This window comes from Girardinichthys multiradiatus, chromosome 6, assembly GCF_021462225.1.
Source record: "Girardinichthys multiradiatus isolate DD_20200921_A chromosome 6, DD_fGirMul_XY1, whole genome shotgun sequence".
NCBI classification, from domain to species: domain Eukaryota; kingdom Metazoa; phylum Chordata; class Actinopteri; order Cyprinodontiformes; family Goodeidae; genus Girardinichthys; species Girardinichthys multiradiatus.
Genome location: NC_061799.1, coordinates 26168294 through 26174293, shown reverse-complemented (window position 1 = coordinate 26174293; position 6000 = coordinate 26168294).

The window sequence follows — 6000 nt, the reverse complement described above, 5'->3', positions numbered from 1 at the left end:
GGCATTGAGAAATGTATCCAGCACAAAAAACGTAGTTTTACCAATACAATGTAAATAAAATATATGTGTGATTGTAAGTTTATTACTGTGTGTCATATTATTTTGTCAGTATTATAATATTATTAGGGGCCGCTCTGGGCCCCTGTTAATCATGAGCCCCTAAAACCCTTCTCCTTATTCTAAGCCCGGCCCAAAATGACCATCGGCCCACCGGGCAAGTGCCCGGTATGCCCGATGGCCAGTCCAGCTCTGTTTGTTGCTGAAAATACTTTGTTGATGTCAGAAGTTAGAAGGAAATAGAATTATTGACATGAGATACCAGAAAGGCAACATAAAGTATGTAAAATACCTTCTCTGAATGCACAACATGTCAAACCTTAAGGCAGATGTACTACCTTGCATAAACAGGTCAGGCTGGCAGTGGTGGTGTGATGGTCAGGGGAATATTTTCTTGTCTCACTTTGGGCCTTTAAGTACTGACTGAGCATCATTTAAGTGTCACAGCCTACCTGAGTATTTTTGCTGACCATGTCTCCAGTCTACTTAACGTCTGATAAATATTTACAGCTGGATAATGCACAACATCAAAAAGCTCCAATCACCTCAAATGATTTCTTTAACTTGACAATGTGTTTTCTGTACTCCAATGGCCTCCCTAGTCACAAGATATTTTGCAAAAAGGAAAAGGGGAGAGAAGGAGAATAGAATAGAATAGAGGAAAGAAAGAAGGATGAAAAGAATACAAGATAACACCTTGCTTGCTTCTACACCTGCAGAAACGTTCATATTATCAGCTTTTTTACCGAAAATGCACGGTACTTATCAATGTGTTTAGTGGTAAATGTGGCTCAATATAGAATATTTGTGTATCTGTTAACACCTGAATCTAAACACCTGTAGGTCTGAGTGTAAGCGTGCTTGTGTATATAAGGTTTGTCCATAAAAATATGCAATAGTGAGTGTGAGGAGCCACAGACCTGCCCCCCTGGACCCGGGACTGATACGGAGGAGCCACATACATCCAAAGGCCCCCCAGAGCACAGGAAACCCAGGAGAACCACCGCTGGGACTACCGCAACCCCCGCAACGCCGAGACACCAACCACCGGCAGGTAGTGTGGTGGGGAGGGAATAGGCCCCACATTTGATGGGAGGTCTAAACTGATCCAGGAGAGGGAGCAGCCCAAGACTCAATCTGACACAAAACACAGGCACATACATTCACAATCACACATTCCCACCCTCATGCGTACACATAAAAACACTCACACCCACGCACCCAACGTAAAGACAAACAACAATGGACATCATACACTCACTCACACTCCCCATACATACTCTATACTCCCAGGTCCAGGTGCCGATACCCCATAGGGATAACCGGACCCAGGATGTGGTCCCCATCCCTCTGGGGGTGGAGACAGGCAGACTGCCCCAGCACCTGAACCTGGTCCGGGCTGGCCAGGGTCGCTCAGGTTCAGGCACGACCCCAACCCCCCGCCCCGACCCCATTCCCCAACAACTCCCATCCTCATCCGGAGAGGGGGCCATGTTTAAAAGAGGGGTCTACATGGTCCAAACCAGCCCACCAACCAGAGCCACCACAGAATAAAATAGTCCCAACCCCCAAATGAATTTCGATCCCAACACTATGAGCTGGTCACAAGATCTAAATTCAGGAGACTTTGGGATATGTTGGAACGAGAAAGTCGCATCACGACTGCGCAGTCGACAAATCTGCAACAACCAAATAATATTATCATATCTATATGGACCAAAATCTCTGAGGAATATTTCAGACACCCTGTTGAATCTATGCCATGAAAGGCAGTTCTGAAGGAAAAGGAGGTCCAACCTGGCACAAGCTAGCTGTACCTAAGAAATTGGCCAGTTAGTATATCACTCATAAAAATTGTTTTTCATTTGTAAACCAGATTTACGTGAAAATAGTGCACCTGAGAAATCCTTGTTGGTTTGGGGTGGGTCCTAAGAAGCTGCTGAGTTCACTTATGTCTTGGAACAGCCTCTTCCATTGCTGATATTATTTATGCTTGGTAACTGAGCATAATTTGCACTTCTAGATCCATGTTCTGACTTCAGAGGCATCATTCACTGTAATTATTACAGGAGGTTCTTAAAATATTCTGGAATATACCACTCTTTTGAGTACATTTTGACTGACGCATATTGTGCTTGAACTTCTCATCTCTTTGACAGTTTGCAAGCTCTACATTACAGTTCAGCTTACAGTGGTTAAATTGCCTTGCTTTTACTTTGTAAATAGTTTAAACCCAAATTTTTCAGGATTTTAAGAGAGTACCACTAAAGGCAGCCCAAGCACCATCAGTGGTACTTGTACCACAGTTTGAGGGCCTTGGCTCCAGTGTGAAAGACATTAGAACAATTTAGATGCTTGATAAAATCTTCTTAGTGTTTACTTTATTGTTTTTGCCTGAAAATGTTTAATCAAAAATAAAAATAAAATGTTCAAGTAAGATCAATGACACAGAATGTCACAATTCTTAGGAAGGAAAACCATAATGTATGTTGCTACAATATGACAATAGCTAGTAAAATTCATCAAGCTCATTCTATAGAGACTGGTCCAACAAAATCAGTTTTTTAGAAAGTGTATATGATATTAGGGGTTTCATTTTCACTATAAACTCTTTTTATGACATGGTATACAAGCATCCCCAGACTAAATTGTCAGCTCCAAACTTCAAGAAACAAGTAATGGCTTGTACATACAGAAAACCTAAAAGATTAAATATGAATGATGTGGCTTCCTGCAAAGGGGGAAACACCATGACAAATGTTTGAATGTATGTTTTTTTTTTTTTTTTTCCTTTTTTGGTCTTTTTTAACCAAATATCACTCTCATTCTTGCTCTCAGTGTCTGCAAATGTTGACAGCAAAGGATAAAACATGTCTGGGTGGTATCAGGAAAGCTTATTTGAAGCACTTCTTACATAAATGTTCTTTGGAAATCATTCATTTAGTCATGATTTTTTTATGATTTCTTCTAATTTGCTCTTACTGTTAAGCATAAAATGTGATGTGAGATAGGCTTTTGAGTCACCAACGCTGTAGGTGGGGGAGTCACATGTTTTATCCTAACTCCATAAATGTCAATTCCTGATAACAGTAATACCACAACTGTGTACCCACGCACACAACGACATCTGGTCCTTTACTATACATATGCATACTTACGCGCTCGCACACACGCGCACACACACACACGTGCAGTATTAACAGCAATCATAGCGACTTCTTTGTCTGAATCCGTTTGATTTCTTGGCTGTAATATCAAAACAGACAATCAGACAATCTGTGGGCTCACTGACAAGACATTTGAGGAAAAATGATTTACGGTTGATGAAAAAAGAAAGCATTCCAGACTGTGATTTTGGTCAAAGTTTGTGAAAGGGATGTGGTTTAAGTGTGAGGGAAGTAAACGCAGAGATTGAAACTCAGGACCACAGAAGAAAAACATCACAATGCTTCGATCTCCTCTACTTTGCGTTTTGACAATTAAGATATCAGCAGAAGGAATTCTGCTATCCTAATTTTTGCATCCCTTGTTTATGGCGTAGTGTGCAACACAGTTTGGTCATTGCTTTTGTGTTATATTCACACTGTGAGCATCTGCATCAAAGGTGCCCAAATGGTGGAATAGCGGTCTGGTTTTGCACCCAACAGAGGTCTTATCAAGATCCTGATCGATGGAAATAAATATTTTTTCACAGTGGATCTTTTACTGCCTTTACGGTAATTAATTGTAATGTGCCTGGCTTTCCTAGCCTTTACTTTCCGGTAATATGGCATGAGCCTCGGACTTTCAGTTTCTCCAAAGAGACGTCAAAAAGCGGTAAAGATAAATAAGCCAGAGAAAAATACTAAAGGTTAAAGAAGAAACTTATCCTTCCTGTCTCTGAGAGCTGAGAGAGAAGAGATTTGCTTTAATTCACACTGGATGGACACCATTTTGCCTCTTACAGGTCCTTCTCAAAATATTAGCATATTGTGATAAAGTTCATTATTTTCCATAATGTCATGATGAAAATTTAACATTCATATATTTTAGATTTATTGCACACTAACTGAAATATTTCAGGTCTTTTATTGTCTTAATACGGATGATTTTGGCATACAGCTCATGAAAACCCAAAATTCCTATCTCACAAAATTAGCATATCATTAAAAGGGTCTCTAAATGAGCTATGAACCTAATCATCTGAATCAACGAGTTAACTCTAAACACCTGCAAAAGATTCCTGAGGCCTTTAAAACTCCCAGCCTGGTTCATCACTCATAACCCCAATCATGGGTAAGACTGCCGACCTGACTGCTGTCCAGAAGGCCACTATTGACACCCTCAAGCAAGAGGGTAAGACACAGAAAGAAATTTCTGAACGAATAGGCTGTTCCCAAAGTGCTGTATCAAGGCACCTCAGTGGGAAGTCTGTGGGAAGGAAAAAGTGTGGCAGAAAACGCTGCACAACGAGAAGAGGTGACCGGACCCTGAGGAAGATTGTGGAGAAGGGCCGATTCCAGACCTTGGGGGACCTGCGGAAGCAGTGGACTGAGTCTGGAGTAGAAACATCCAGAGCCACCGTGCACAGGTGTGTGCAGGAAATGGGCTACAGGTGCCACATTCCCCAGACCTGGGCTACAGAGAAGCAGCACTGGACTGTTGCTCAGTGGTCCAAAGTACTTTTTTCAGATGAAAGCAAATTCTGCATGTCATTCAGAAATCAAGGTGCCAGAGTCTGGAGGAAGACTGGGGAGAAGGAAATGCCAAAATGCCAGAAGTCCAGTGTCTAGTACCCACAGTCAGTGATGGTCTGTGGTGCTGTGTCAGCTGCTGGTGTTGGTCCACTGTGTTTTATCAAGGGCAGGGTCAATGCAGCTAGCTATCAGGAGATTTTGGAGCACTTCATGCTTCCATCTGCTGAAAAGCTTTATGGAGATGAAGATTTCATTTTTCAGCACGACCTGGCACCTGCTCACAGTGCCAAAACCACTGGTAAATGGTTTACTGACCATGGTATCACTGTGCTCAATTGGCCTGCCAACTCTCCTGACCTGAACCCCATAGAGAATCTGTGGGATATTGTGAAGAGAACATTGAGAGACTCAAGACCCAACACTCTGGATGAGCTAAAGGCCGCTATCGAAGCATCCTGGGCCTCCATAAGACCTCAGCAGTGCCACAGGCTGATTGCCTCCATGCCACGCCCCATTGAAGCAGTCATTTCTGCCAAAGGATTCCCGACCAAGTATTGAGTGCATAACTGTTCATGATTATTTGAAGGTTGACGTTTTTTGTATTAAAAACACTTTTCTCTTATTGGTCGGATGAAATATGCTAATTTTGTGAGATAGGAATTTTGGGTTTTCATGAGCTGTATGCCAAAATCATCCATATTAAGACAATAAAAGACCTGAAATATTTCAGTTAGTGTGCAATGAATCTAAAATATATGAATGTTAAATTTTCATCATGACATTATGGAAAATAATGAACTTTATCACAATATGCTAATATTTTGAGAAGGACCTGTATGTGCAGAAACAGCAATTTGAATTTAACCCTGCAATGTTAAAGTTAACTGTAGGTCAATTTTCTCTTTTGTCAATTTGTAGATCCATGTCACCCCCTCCTTCTTCCATTTTGTACCCATATACACATGGCATATTCATTTATTTTTCTTTGTAACTGAGTATTTTCATGAATTATGGAGAGACATTGTCATAAAATACTCAAATCTCAACTGTAATTGTAACTTTTTTTGATAGTGTGTACCATTATATCTGGCATAAAACATCCAGATCCTTCACTACTTGTCATAATTACCATGAATTCTGTTCTCTACCGGAAAATCCCAAATAAGATTGTCTGACCATCAGTTCTTTACATTAAACTCAAGCTCAACGGAGTTATGCAGCAGGACTATGATGCAAAGGGCACCAGCAAGTCCACCAGTAAATGAAC